At 44.8% G+C, this 15,356-nt stretch overlaps 1 long non-coding RNA gene and 1 pseudogene across 1 annotated transcript; one reads left to right on the top strand and one right to left on the bottom strand.

The window, feature by feature from the left end:
• Nucleotides 1-358: 358 nt before the first annotated feature.
• LOC122460042 lies at nucleotides 359-2,605 on the bottom strand (annotated as a pseudogene).
• An 8,597-nt stretch (nucleotides 2,606-11,202) lies between these two features.
• Nucleotides 11,203-14,964, top strand: LOC122460095. Its single transcript, XR_006281169.1, has 3 exons — nucleotides 11,203-11,405; nucleotides 14,480-14,489; nucleotides 14,954-14,964. It is a non-coding gene; the product is annotated as an uncharacterized LOC122460095 (long non-coding RNA).
• The last annotated feature ends 392 nt before the right edge of the window (nucleotides 14,965-15,356 follow it).

The following is a 15,356-nucleotide window of genomic DNA, read 5'->3' as shown; positions in this document are numbered from 1 at the left end:
CGTCCCAGGCAGAGCTCCGGTGGGCTGGGTTCCCTGCCTCCGTGACTGCAACGCTTGGAGTCCCCGTTGTGGGTGGGTCACTAACCTTCAGTAAAGCCAATAACTCACAGCTGTGTGTAAGCCTCGTTTTTCTCAGAATACTCCTGCTAGGCCAGGCACCTTGGCCCAGAACAAGTGACTTTTGCAAAATCATCTATTAAGTCAAGAAAGCCATGAGACCAGACTCTTAGGCCCATTTTCTAGCTACTAGGTAACAAAGTGTCTCTGGCTAATTGCTACAATAGGTTTGTTTTTGTGTGCGTCACATTTGTCCAGCTTGTCCTCGTCCGTCCCTCCATGAATGCAAGTCGACGCCACATCATTCCACTTTGTTTTGAGCATATTCTTTCCATTTCCGGCCACAGAGTTTTGTCATCAGCCCAGTGCATTTTCAGTCTGCCCACGGGTTGCTTGTGGTCTCTGGGGATCCAGTCACTGATGCGGGTTGTCCACCTATTGTCTTGCCTGCAAACTATATGACTCTCCCCTCTCCACTTTGTGCCATACATCACCTGCACTACATTGGTCACCTCTGTATGCCTTCTGATCGCCTGAATTGGTATATGATCATGGAGAGATATATTGCACATTTGCTTTTCCATTGCTCTCTGGGTGACAGTGAATTTTTCTTCCTCCGCTTTCGTCATTGACAAGCTTTCCGCTCTGTATATTATTGCTGACAGAACAGTGGAGTTAAACAGTTCTTTCCTTTTTATTCATGGGAAGTTCATCATCTGTTAGAGATGTCTTTATTTTATTGAAACTTACCCACCCTGCCTTTCACCTCCTACTGCATTTCCCTTCAAATGAGTTGTCTCTGCTCAGCTGCTGATCCAGATAAATAAATTTGTTGACCTCCTTGTTTACTTTTCTGTTTACAGTGATGATTCCTGCTGCACAATGCTCGTTCCACATCCACTTCATCTTCAATATGTTCACTTCCAACCCAATGTCATGTGAAAGTGTTTGCAGTTGCAATTTGTTCTCCAGTTCTGCTGTGTCCTTTGCCAATATTACACAGTCATCAGCAAAGAGAAGATGTGTTAACTGTTCTCCATCAATTCTGATTCCTTCTTCCCAGGTCAATTTCATCAACAGCGACTCCAGTACTGCTGCAAACAGCTTAGGTGAGATTGTGAGATTACCTGGTCTGACTCCTCTGTGTTTAGTAATAATGCAAGGGACATTGAATAATGTTATCTCTGCTGAACAATTGTGGTTAATTTCTTCCAGCAGGTCAATATACCTCAGGTCAATTCCGATTTCGTTGAGTGCATTTTGTACAGCATTAATCTCCACTGAGTCAAATGCTTTTTGTAGTCAACAAATGCAATACACAATGGTACTTTGTATTCCTTACATTTTTCAATGAGCTGCCGAACTGAATGGATGTGGTCAATTGTCAAATACACTGAGCGGAAACCAGCTCGTTCTCTGCTTTCATACATTTGAAGACCCTTCTTAATCTGAGTGGGTATGATGTGGGTGAAGACCTTGTACACTTGTGAGAGGAGTGTGATTGGACGGCAGTTGCTCAATTCTTCTGGGTTGCCTTTCTTCATCAATAGTATTGTTTTCCATTTCTTCCATGCATCTGTAACATGCTTGCTGTTGATGTAGGTGGTGAACCACTGCAACAATGCTTTGAAGAGATCGTCTTCCCCCACCTTGAGATATTCTGGCCAAATATCATCCACGTCTGGTCTCTTCCCTCTCTTTATGTTACAAACTGCATATTCCATTTTTTCCCACATAACATCAGGAACTTCTTCTGTAGCCTGCTGCCTTGATGGTGTACACTGGACATTGACATGCAAAAAGTAGAAATCATTGTAGAATTTTGTACATATTTCATTCATCTTGATCCTTTCACCATTTTCATCTTTCAGCGCTGCCAGGATAATCTGTTTCAGCCTAACATCTCTTTCCACCTTTCTTCAGACTTGTTCTTTTCAGCCACCTCTCTCAATTTCTTCTTTCTAAAGTCTTTGTAGTCTTTCTTTGATCTTCACGCAAATTTCTTTGCACAGTGTTCTCCCATTTTTCCTTCTAATTTCATGTTTGCCCTCCTCACCAACAAATTCACAGTTTCCTCACTGATTCTCTCCTTGTGTGAGTGTTTACCATGAAAGAATGTAGCAGCAGTGTTCTATAGTACTATTGTATTTGAATTATGAGGCAGATTCTCAGTATTCTAAAAGAATGGACAATAAGTAGGTATGATGATAAAGTTGAATTTAAGAGAAAGTTTAAAAACCATTAAGTTTTCATGATTTTTCCTTATTTATTGATTGGAAAAAACAAATGTGTGATGGATTCTGCTGAAACAATGACTTCTAAGCATCATCACTGATGTTAGTATGACAAATAAGAAATATAAGATGGATAATAGTCAAGGTTAAACTTAATTCCGGAGGTACTTCATTGTGGTGATGTACATTTTCATAAGCTGTGGAACAACATTTATATCCTTTTTTCTGATATCAACAGAATCTAGAAACAACAAATATATACAAAATAATCAGGTTCAGTAGTGTTCAACAATCACCATATAGTAATCGCACATTCTAGTCCACATAATTAAGTGTTATGAAATCTGCACCTGACTTTGATGCAGGATTTTATTAACTAAATTTCATTGAATTGAAATAATTATATCCTATTAAATGCAAAGAAATAGAGGAAGCAAATCTACCCATTTTCACCTTGTGAATATTCAAGTTTTAAAGTATTACAGGGCCAGATCCTCAGCTTATGTAAATATGTGTAGCTCAGGTGCTTAAGTGGAGCTAGAGTGAATCTTACCAGCTGAGGATCTAGCCCATTGCTACTATCCTTTACTCATAAAAGAACAAAGGGACATTCAAAGAAATCTGAAAGGTGACATGTTAAATTGATCAACGGAAAACCTTTTACCATAGAGCATGATTAGTCTGTGGAACTCAATGCCACAATGTATCACTAAGGCTAAGATCTTAGCAGGATTCAAAAAAGGAGTAGGCATTTATATGGCAAACAAGAACATCCAAAGCTACAACTTCATGGGCATTTTTAATAAAGAAATTTGAAAAGATATAAACCATCACGCTTAAGCCAACCTCTAAGTTCTTAGGAAGAACTTTTCTTAGTGGAAATGTTATTTCATAATTGTTCATCTGTCTGAATCTTTGTTCAAATATTCTTGTGGTTGGAGATTCAATGACCCCTACTCAAAACTCTAATTTAAACATCATTATCTATAGCAATTGGCTGTGATATGAAGATACATGTCACAAACTCCAATCTGAGCATAGAGCAGGGAGTTTACTTAGACATTGATCAAACTGGACAGTCTCTACGTAAAAGAATAAATGGACACAAATCAGACGTCAAGAATTATAACATTCAAAAACTAGTCGGACAACACTTCAATCTCTCTGGTCACTTGATTACAGACCTAAGAGTGCCTATTCTTCAACAAAAAAAAATCAAAAACAGACTCCAATGAGAGACTGCTGAATTGGAATTAATTTGCAAACTGGATACAATTAACTTAGGCTTGAATAGAGACTGGGAGTGGATGCATCATTACACAAAGTAAAACTATTTCCCCATGTTATTTCCCCTCTCCACCCCACCTCCCGCTGTTCCTCAGACTGTCAACTGCTGGAAATGGCCCGTCTGGATTATCACCACTAAAGGGTTTCTTCCTCCCTTCCCCACCCCACCCCCCTCCTGCTGGTAATAGCTCATCTTAAGTGATCACTCTCCTTACAGTGTATATGAGAAAACCCATTGTTTCATGTTCTCTATGTGTGTATATAAATCTCCCCACTGTATTTTCCACTGAATGCATCTGATGAAGTGAGCTGTAGCTCACGAAAGCTTATGCTCAAATAAAATTGTTAGTCTCTAAGGTGCCACAAGTACTCCTTTTCTTTTTGCGAATACAGACTAACACGGCTGCTACTCTGAAACCTGTACTTAGACATTGTTAAAGTTCTTAGGGATTACCAAATAATAATAATAAGTCAGGTATTCACCCAAGAGTTCTGAAGGAACTCAAAAGTGAAATTGCAGAACAACTAACTGTGGTTTGTAACCTATCATTTGAATTAGCTTCTGTACCAAATGACTGGAGGATAGCTAATGTGATGCCAATTTTTTAAAAGGCCTCAAGAAGTGATCCCAGCAATTACAATCTGGTAAGCCTGACTTCAGTACTGGGCAAACTGGTAGAAAGAACAGAATTGTCAGACATATAGATTCCCATAATTTGTTGGGGAAGAGTCAACACGGTTTTTGTAAAGGGAAATCATGCCTTGCCAATCTACTAGAATTCTTTGAGGGGGTCAACAAGCATGTGGATAAGGGGGATCCAGGGGATATAGTGTACATAGATTTTCAGGTTTCAGCGTAGCAGCCGTGTTAGTCTGTATTCGCAAAAAGAAAAGGAGTACTAGAGACTAAGAAATTTATTTGAACATAAGCTTTCATGAGCTACAGCTCACTTCATTGGATGCATTCAGATTTTCAGAAAGCCTTTGACAAGTTCCCTCACCAAAGGCTCTTAAGCAAAGCAAGCTGTCATGGGGTAAGGGGAAAAGTCCTCTCATTGATCCATACCTGGATAAAAGATGGGAAACAAAGGCTAGGAATAAACGGTCAGTTTTCAGACTGGAGAGAGGTAAATAGTGGTGTCCCCCAGGGGTCTGTACTGGGACGTCCGATTCAACATATTCATAAATGATCTGGGAAAAGGGGTAACAACCTTCCTATGTACAGTACTATAAAATCCCTCCTGGCCAGAGGCACAATATCCTTTTACCTGTAAAGGGTTAAGAAGCTCAGGTAACCTGGCTAGCATCTGATCAAAAGGACCAATAAGGGGACAAGATACTTTCAAATCTAGGAGGGAGAGAAAAGGCTTTTGTCTGTCTCTTCTGTGTGCTTGCCGGAGAGAGATCAAGAAAGCAAGCAATCCAACTCCATTAGAATTAGTAGGTGCTAGCAAGGAAATGTGTTAGTATACTTTTGTTTTGGCTTTTGATTTTCTCTGTGCTGAGAGGAAGGTGTATTCCTGGTTTTCTGTTTGTAACTTTAAAGTTTTTGCCCAGAGGGAAATCCTCTGCATTTTACATCTGATTGCCCTGTGAGATTAGCTTCCCTTCTAATTTTACAGAGGTGCTTCTTTTACCTTTTTTCTTTCTAATAAAGTTCTGTTTCTTTTAAGAGCCTGACTGATTTCTCTATTGTCCTAAGACCCAGGGGTTTGTGGCTGTGATCACTTTGTAACCAATTGGTTAGGATATTATTTTCAAGCCTCCTGAGGAAAGGGGGTGTTAGGGCTTGGGGGGATATTTTGGGGGAATGGGAACTCCAAGTAGTCCTTTCCCTGATTCTTTGTTAAATCACTTGGTGGTGGCAGTGTACTCCAAGGGCAAAGAGTTTGTGCCTTGGGGAAGTTTTACCCTAAGCTGGTAGAAATAAGCTTAGGGGTCTTTCATGCGAGTCCCCACATCTGTACACTAGAGTTCAGAGTGGGGAGGGAACCCTGACGTGGTGGCAGAGTGATGGGATCATTTTGAACCAGAGATCATTTTGAACCAGAAGCACAAACCTTAGGAATTTTTTTTTCCTTTTGCTGCTTTGGAAAAGCAGGAGCTGAGAACAGCAGTTTTTCCCCCTTTTCTCTCTCTTTGCCTGGAGGCAGAGGTGTTAGGTTTTTTTTAACGAAGGTGTTAGGTACAGCCAGGAAATCCACAAGAAGGCTTTTTTTTTCGCTCTCAGGTAAGCTAGGTAAGCAGAAGCTAGGATGGCAAAATGCAATATCCAACAGAAACTAGAATTAGCTAAATTTGAAGCTGAAGAGAAACAAAAAGAACTTGACAGACAGATAGCCTTAAAATGCTTAGAGTTGGAAGCAGAGGAGAGGAAAGAGGCAAAACGCTTGAAGGCAGAGGAGGAGAAGCACCGCTTGGAGGAGGAGAAGCACCGCTTGGAGGTGAAATGCTTGGAGACAGAGGTAGCGCTGAAGTGCTAAGATCTGGAAAAGGCTAAGCTGAATCTACCAGCTAACCCTACCAATCCCTCTCCGGGTGCCAGTCCCCACTCAAGGAAATTTTCCACTTACAAGGCAGGCGATGATACTGAGGCCACCTTAGAAAATGTTGAAAGGGCCTGCCTTGGGTACAGCATCTCTGCAGACCAGTACATGGTAGAGCTGAGGCTGCAGCTCAGTGGACCCTTAGCAGAAGTGGCAGCTGAAATGCCTAAGGAACGCATGAACAGCTATGAACTCTTTAAAAACAAGGCCAGAATTAAAATGGGGCTAACACCCGAGCATGCGGAGCATTCGGAGCCTCGCGAACCAGCTGAGCGGCAGCGAACCAGCGGAGCAGCGGGGACAGCAGAGCAGCTCACAGCAGGAGTTTGCCTGGGACTGGTAAGTATCCGAGTGTGTGTGTTTGCTTGCTGAGGAAGTATCCGAGCGTGTGTTTGCTGGGAGGGAGCCTGAGTGAGTGTCTGATTGGCTGCTAGCCTGCAGGGGGCGGGCATTAGGGTGTCTGTGTGTTTGCGTCAGGGAAGCCTGGCTGTTTAAAAATAGCCAGAGCCTCGCGAACCAGCTGAGCAGCGGGGACAGCAGAGCAGCTCACAGCAGGAGTTTGCCTGGGAGTTCGCCTGGAGTGAGCCCATTGAGGCTTACATCTTGCCAACGTCTCTGAGGAAGCTCATAGTAGGTAGGTGATATGGAAGGTGGGAATTCAGCTGTTGTGACCTGCACTGGATGTGCCATGTTTGTCTTTCTTCCACAGGACAGAAGCGACTTTGTCTGTACAAAGTGCAAGCTGGTCTCCATATTGGAAGAGAAGATTGAAGGTCTGGAGCAACAGGTAACGACCCTGCGTTGTATACGAGAGACTGAGGATTTTCTGGACCAAACTCAGGATAGCCTTCTAGGGGCACAAAGCTCTAAAGATGTAGAGCAGGTTGCACAGAGGAGCCAAGAGGCCAGTGAAGAAGCTTGGCAACATGTGACCTCCAGAAGAGGTAAGCGGAATGTCCGGGTTCCAGTAACACAGACACAGGTAACTAACCGCTTTCATGTTCTCTCCACAGGTACCAATGCGGAGAGTGGACCAGATGATATGTCTGGGGGGAGAAAGCAGAAGGAGACTCCGCTGGTTGGGAGGCATGAGATGCGATGTCCTGAGGTTGGAGGTTCCACGACTACCACTCCCAAGAGGAGAAGGCGGGTGGTGGTGGTCGGGGACTCTCTCCTCCGGGGGACTGAGTCATCTATCTGCCGCCCTGACCGGGAAAACCGAGAAGTCTGCTGCTTGCCAGGGGCTAAGATTCGTGATGTGACGGAGAGACTGCCGAGACTCATCAAGCCCTCGGATCGCTACCCCTTCCTGCTTCTCCACGTGGGCACCAATGATACTGCCAAGAATGACCTTGAGCGGATCACTGCGGACTATGTGGCTCTGGGAAGAAGGATAAAGGAGTTGGAGGCGCAAGTGGTGTTCTCGTCCATCCTCCCCGTGGAAGGAAAAGGCCTGGGTAGGGACCGTCGAATCGTGGAGGTCAACGAATGGCTACGCAGGTGGTGTCGGAGAGAAGGCTTTGGATTCTTTGACCATGGGATGGTGTTCCATGAAGGAGGAGTGCTGGGCAGAGACGGGCTCCATCTTACGAAGAGAGGGAAGAACATCTTTGCCAGCAGGCTGGCTAACCTAGTGAGGAGGGCTTTAAACTAGGTTCACCGGGGGAAGGAGACCAAAGCCCTGAGGTAAGTGGGAAAGCGGGATACCGGGAGGAAGCACAGGCAGGAAGGTCTGTGAGGGGAGGGCTCCTGCCTCATACTGGGAATGAGGGGCGATCAACAGGTTATCTCAAGTGCTTATATACAAATGCACAAAGCCTTGGAAACAAGCAGGGAGAACTGGAGGTCCTGGTGATGTCAAGGAATTATGACGTGATTGGAATAACAGAGACTTGGTGGGATAACTCACATGACTGGAGTACAGTCATGGATGGTTATAAACTGTTCAGGAAGGACAGGCAGGGCAGAAAAGGTGGGGGAGTAGCACTGTATGTAAGGGAGCAGTATGACTGCTCAGAGCTCCGGTACGAAACTGTGGAAAAACCTGAGTGTCTCTGGATTAAGTTTAGAAGTGTGTGCAACAAGAGTGATGTCATGGTGGGAGTCTGCTATAGACCACCGGACCAGGGGGATGAGGCGGATGAGGCTTTCTTCCGGCAACTCACGGAAGCTACTAGATCGCATGCCCTGATTCTCATGGGTGACTTTAATTTTCCTGATATCTGCTGGGAGAGCAATACAGCGGTGCATAGACAATCCAGGAAGTTTTTGGAAAGCGTAGGGGACAATTTCCTGGTGCAAGTGCTAGGGGAGCCAACTAGGGGGAGCGCTTTTCTTGACCTGCTGCTCACAAACCGGGTAGAATTAGTGGGGGAAGCAAAAGTGGATGGGAATCTGGGAGGCAGTGACCATGAGTTGGTTGAGTTCAGGATCCTGACGCAGGGAAGAAAGGTAAGCAGCAGGATACGGACCCTGGACTTCAGGAAAGCAGACTTTGACTCCCTCAGGGAACAGATGGCCAGGATCCCCTGGGGGACTAACATGAAAGGGAAGGGAGTCCAGGAGAGCTGGCTGTATTTCAAGGAATCCCTGTTGAGGTTACAGGGACAAACCATCCCGATGAGTCGAAAGAATAGTAAATATGGCAGGCGACCAGCTTGGCTTAATGGTGAAATCCTAGCGGATCTTAAACATAAAAAAGAAGCTTACAAGAAGTGGAAGCTTGGACATATGACCAGGGAAGAGTATAAAAATATTGCTCGGGCATGTAGGAAAGATATCAGGAGGGCCAAATCGCACCTGGAGCTGCAGCTAGCAAGAGATGTCAAGAGTAACAAGAAGGGTTTCTTCAGGTATGTTGGCAACAAGAAGAAAGCCAAGGAAAGTGTGGGCCCCTTACTGAATGAGGGAGGCAAGCTAGTGACAGAGGATGTGGAAAAAGCTAATGTACTCAATGCTTTTTTTGCCTCTGTTTTCACTAACAAGGTCAGCTCCCAGACTGCTGTGCTGGGCAACACAAAATGGGGAAGAGATGGCCAGCCCTCTGTAGAGATAGAGGTGGTTAGGGACTATTTAGAAAAGCTGGACGTGCACAAGTCCATGGGGCCGGACGAATTGCATCCGAGAGTGCTGAAGGAATTGGCGGCTGTGATTGCAGAGCCCTTGGCCATTATCTTTGAAAACTCGTGGCGAACGGGGGAAGTCCCGGATGACTGGAAAAAGGCTAATGTAGTGCCCATCTTTAAAAAAGGGAAGAAGGAGGATCCTGGGAACTACAGGCCGGTCAGCCTAACCTCAGTCCCTGGAAAAATCATGGAGCAGGTCCTCAAAGAATCAATCCTGAAGCACTTAGAGGAGAGGAAAGTGATCAGGAACAGTCAGCATGGATTCACCAAGGGAAGGTCATGCCTGACTAATCTAATCGCCTTTTATGATGAGATTACTGGTTCTGTGGATGAAGGGAAAGCAGTGGATGTATTGTTTCTTGACTTTAGCAAAGCTTTTGACACGGTCTCCCACAGCATTCTTGTCAGCAAATTAAGGAAGTATGGGCTGGATGAATGCACTATAAGGTGGGTAGAAAGCTGGCTAGATTGTCGGGCTCAACGGGTAGTGATCAATGGCTCCATGTCTAGTTGGCAGCCGCTGTCAAGTGGAGTGCCCCAGGGGTCGGTCCTGGGGCCCGTTTTGTTCAATATCTTCATAAATGATCTGGAGGATGGTGTGGATTGCACTCTCAGCAAATTTGCGGATGATACTAAACTGGGAGGAGTGGTAGATACGCTGGAGGGGAGGGATGGGATACAGAAGGACCTAGACAAATTGGAGGATTGGGCCAAAAGAAATCTAATGAGGTTCAATAAGGATAAATGCAGGGTCCTGCACTTAGGATGGAAGAATCCAATGCACCGCTACAGACTAGGGACCGAATGGCTCGGCAGCAGTTCTGCGGAAAAGGACCTAGGGGTGACAGTGGACGAGAAGCTGGATATGAGTCAGCAGTGTGCCCTTGTTGCCAAGAAGGCCAATGGCATTTTGGGTTGTATAAGTAGGGGCATAGCGAGCAGATCGAGGGACGTGATCGTTCCCCTCTATTCGACACTGGTGAGGCCTCATCTGGAGTACTGTGTCCAGTTTTGGGCCCCACACTACAGGAAGGATGTGGATAAATTGGAAAGAGTACAACGAAGGGCAACGAAAATGATTAGGGGTCTAGAGCACATGACTTATGAGGAGAGGCTGAGGGAGCTGGGATTGTTTAGTCTGCAGAAGAGAAGAATGAGGGGGGATTTGATAGCTGCTTTCAACTACCTGAAAGGGGGTTTCAAAGAGGATGGCTCTAGACTGTTCTCAATGGTAGCAGATGACAGAACGAGGAGTAATGGTCTCAAGTTGCAATGGGGGAGGTTTAGATTGGATATTAGGAAAAACTTTTTCACTAAGAGGGTGGTGAAACACTGGAATGCGTTACCTAGGGAGGTGGTAGAATCTCCTTCCTTAGAGGTTTTTAAGGTCAGGCTTGACAAAGCCCTAGCTGGGATGATTTAACTGGGACTTGGTCCTGCTTTGAGCAGGGGGTTGGACTAGATGACCTTCTGGGGTCCCTTCCAACCCTGATATTCTATGATTCTATGATTCTATGATTCTATGCCCATTGGCAGTTCAGAGCCCTAAGGTGGAAACCAGACGTGTCATTTACCCGACATACCTACTACATTGTGAAAAATTGGGATGCCTGGATATCAGGAGCAAGTGTTAAATCCCTGGAGGAGTTGCCATTCCTAGTGCAAATGGAGCAGTTCTTAGAGGGTGTTTCTGAGGAAATAGAAAGGTACATCCTAGATGGGAAGCCCAAAACTGTAATCGAGGCAGGGGAGCTTGGAGCCAAATGGATGGAGGTGGCGGAAAAGAAAAAAAACTGGAAGCAGTTGGAGCAAATATCAGAAGGGGCAACCCAAAATGAAACCCTATCACAAGGGACAACCCAAAGCCCCAACTACATTCCAACTACATTCCCCACCCACCTTATCATCCCACCACACCCGTCTCCAGCAACCAACCTCGCCCCAGTGACCAGTCAGCTGGGTGATGTTTTAAATGTAATGAGCTGGGGCATGTAAAGGCCAGCTGCCCCAAGAACCCCAACAGACTGCAGTTCATTACACCAGAGTCACACCACAGGTCCTCAGGCCCAGATGCCTCTCAGGTACCCTCAGAGCGAAGGGAAACTGTGAATGTGGGCAGAAAAAAGGTTACAGCATGGAGGGACACTGGAGCACAAGTGTCAGCTATCCACCAATCCTTAGTGGACCCCAAATTCATCAGTCCAGAGATCCAAGTGACAATTCAATCCCTCACGTCAAAATCTTTAAACTTGGCTACAGCTGAGTTGCCTGTCCAGTACAAGGACTGGTCAGGAATGTGGACTTTTGCAGTCTATGATGATTATCCCATTCCCATGCTGCTGGGGGAAGACTTGGCCAACCATGTGAAGCTAGCCAAGAGGGTGGGAATGGTCACCTATAGCCAGGCTAAGCAAGCTGTCACACCTAGCTCTGTTCCTGAGATTTCAACAAGGGCCCAGTCTGTGTTACCAGAGACCCAGACTGAGGGGGTGGAACTGGACCCCATGCCAACGTCTGCGATGACACTAGTGGATCCAGTCACGGAAACCCAGCCAGAGCCAGTCCCAGAAACAGAATGGCGGAGCAACCAGTACCAGAACCATTGCCAGCACTGAGTCCAGCACCCCATCTACCGCTCCAACACCAGAGGGCACCAACAAGCCTGCACTGGCAGCAGCAGTAGATAACCCTACACAAGAAGCTCAGCCAGAGCCTGAAATACCACATAGTGCACCAGCAGAGAGCGGTTCACAGTCAGCAGAAACAGCTCCATCACCTACATTGCTTCCAGAGGGACCAAGCCCAAGTCCACAATTCAATGAGGAACTAATGTCTCCAGCATCAAGGGAACAGTTCCAGGCTGAGCAGGAAGCAGGTAAAAGCCTCCAGTCTCTTAGGGGGTCTTTCATGCCGATCCCCACATCTGTACCCTAGAGTTCAGAGTGGAGACGGAACCCCGACAACGGGTAAACAGTGAGGTGGCAAAATTTGCAGATGATACAAAACTACTCAAGGTAGTTAAGCCCAAGCAGACTGCTAAGAGCTACAAAAGGGATCTCACAAAACTGGGTGACTGGGCAACAAAATGGCAGATAAAATTCAGTGTTGATAAATGCAAAGTAATGCACATTGAAAACATAATCCCAACTATACATATAAAATGATGGGTCTAAATTAGCTGTTACCACTCAAGAAAGAGATCTTGGAGTCATTGTGGATAGTTCTCGGAAAATATCCACTCAATGGGCAGTGGCAGTCAAAAAAGCAAATAGAATGTTGGGAATCATTAAGAAAGGGATAGATAATAAAAAAGAAAATATCATATTGCCTCTATATAAATCCATGGTACGCTCACATCTTGAATACTGCATGCAGATGTGGTCGCCCTATCTCAGAAAAGATATATTGGAACTGGAAAAGGTTCAGAAAAGGGCAACAAAAATGATTGGGGTATGGAACAGCTTCCGTATGAGGAGAGATTAATAAATTTGGGAGTTCTGTGCTTGGAAAAGAGACAACTAAGGGGGAGAGGATATGATAGAGGTCTATAAAATCATGATTGATGTGGAGGAAGGGAATAAGGAAATGTTATTTATTCCTTCTCATCACACAAGAAGTAGGGGTCACCAAATGAAATTAATAGGCAGAAGGTTTAAAACAAACAAAAGGAAGTATTTCTTCTCAGAACACACAGTCAACCTGTGGAACTCTTTGCAAGAGGATGTTGCGAAGGCTAACACTATAACAGGCTTCAAAAACAGAATTAGATAAATTCATGGATGATAGGTCCATCAATGGCTATTAGCCCGGATGGGCAGGGATGGTGTCTCTAGCCATTGTTTGCCAGAAGGATGATTAATTAATGATTACCTATTCTGTTCCTTCCCTCTGGGGCACCTGGCATTGGCCACTGTTGGAAGTCAGGCTACTGGGTTAGATGGACCTTTGGTCTCCCCTAGTATGGCTACCATTCTTATGTTCTTACGTTACCATAGCTGTTAATTTCCATTCTTTCCCATGTTTAAATTTGTAATCCTAACTGTAATCCATAACTGGATTTTACTATTTGGATAAAATAAAATATTTTCAAACTATAAATAAAATATGATAGTTTTTTTTCTTTAATTTATTGATACTGTCTCAATCTTAATTCCAGGATGTGGATTATTTTTTTATCTAGAAATTTAGTTCTAATATTGTAAACACTCTGACTTTATATTAAGGTTCTCATTTATTCATTACACAGCATTGCACTCTTGCACACAATAAAAAGTGTAAAAAGAAAAGGAGTACTTGTGGCACCTTAGAGACTAACAAATTTATTAGAGCATAAGCTTTCGTGAGCTACAGCTCACTTCATCGGATGCATTTGGTGGAAAAAACAGAGGAGAGATTTATATACACACACACAGAGAACATGAAACAATGGGTTTATCATACACACTGTAAGGAGAGTGATCACTTAAGATAAGCCATCACCAACAGCAGGGGGGGGAAGGAGGAAAACCTTTCATGGTGACAAGCAGGTAGGCTAATTCCAGCAGTTAACAAGAATATCAGAGGAACAGTGGGGGGTGGGGTGGGAGGGAGAAATACCATGGGGAAATAGTTTTACTTTGTGTAATGACTCATCCATTCCCAGTCTCTATTCAAGCCTAAGTTAATTGTATCCAGTTTGCAAATTAATTCCAATTCAGCAGTCTCTCGTTGGAGTCTGTTTTTGAAGCTTTTTTGTTGAAGTATAGCCACTCTTAGGTCTGTGATCGAGTGACCAGAGAGATTGAAGTGTTCTCCAACTGGTTTTTGAATGTTATAATTCTTGACGTCTGATTTGTGTCCATTCATTCTTTTACGTAGAGACTGTCCAGTTTGGCCAATGTACATTGCAGAGGGGCATTCCTGGCACATGATGGCATATATCACATTGGTAGATGCGCAGGTGAACGAGCCTCTGATAGTGTGGCTGATGTGATTAGGCCCTATGATGGTATCCCCTGAATAGATATGTGGACAGAGTTGGCAACGGGCTTTGTTGCAAGGATAGGTTCCTGGGTTAGTGGTTCTGTTGTGTGGTGTGTGGTTGCTGGTGAGTATTTGCTTCAGATTGGGGGGCTGTCTGTAAGCAAGGACTGGTCTGTCTCCCAAGATCTGAGAGAGCGATGGCTCGTCCTTCAGGATAGGTTGTAGATCCTTGATGATGCGTTGGAGGGGTTTTAGTTGGGGGCTGAAGGTGATGGCTAGTGGCGTTCTGTTGTTTTCTTTGTTGGGCCTGTCCTGTAGTAGGTGACTTCTGGGTACTCTTCTGGCTCTGTCAATCTGTTTCTTCACTTCAGCAGGTGGGTACTGTAGTTGTAGGAATGCATGATAGAGATCTTGTAGGTGTTTGTCTCTGTCTGAGGGGTTGGAGCAAATGCGGTTATATCGTAGCGCTTGGCTGTAGACAATGGATCGAGTGGTATGATCTGGATGAAAGCTAGAGGCATGTAGGTAGGAATAGCGGTCAGTAGGTTTCCGATATAGGGTGGTGTTTATGTGACCATCGCTTATTAGCACCGTAGTGTCCAGGAAGTGGATCTCTTGTGTGGACTGGTCCAGGCTGAGGTTGATGGTGGGATGGAAATTGTTGAAATCATGGTGGAATTCCTCAAGAGCTTCTTTTCCATGGGTCCAGATGATGAAGATGTCATCAATGTAGCGCAAGTAGAGTAGGGGCATTAGGGAACGAGAGCTGAGGAAGCGTTGTTCTAAGTCAGCCATAAAAATGTTGGCATACTGTGGGGCCATGCGGGTACCCATCGCAGTGCCGCTGATTTGAAGGTATACATTGTCACCAAATGTGAAATAGTTATGGGTCAGGACAAAGTCACAAAGTTCCCCATGGTATTTCTCCCTCCCACCCCACCCCCCACTGTTCCTCTGATATTCTTGTTAACTGCTGGAATTAGCCTACCTGCTTGTCACCATGAAAGGTTTTCCTCCTTCCCCCCCCTGCTGTTGGTGATGGCTTATCTTAAGTGATCACTCTCCTTACAGTGTGTATGATAAACCCATTGTTTCATGTTCTCTGTGTGTGTGTATATAAATCTCTCCTCTGTTTTTTCCACCAA

Source organism: Dermochelys coriacea, chromosome 4 (genome assembly GCF_009764565.3).
Source record: "Dermochelys coriacea isolate rDerCor1 chromosome 4, rDerCor1.pri.v4, whole genome shotgun sequence".
NCBI lineage: Eukaryota > Metazoa > Chordata > Testudines > Dermochelyidae > Dermochelys > Dermochelys coriacea.
The sequence above is the reverse complement of the archived record's forward strand: the minus strand, read 5'-3'. Positions and strand labels throughout refer to the sequence as shown.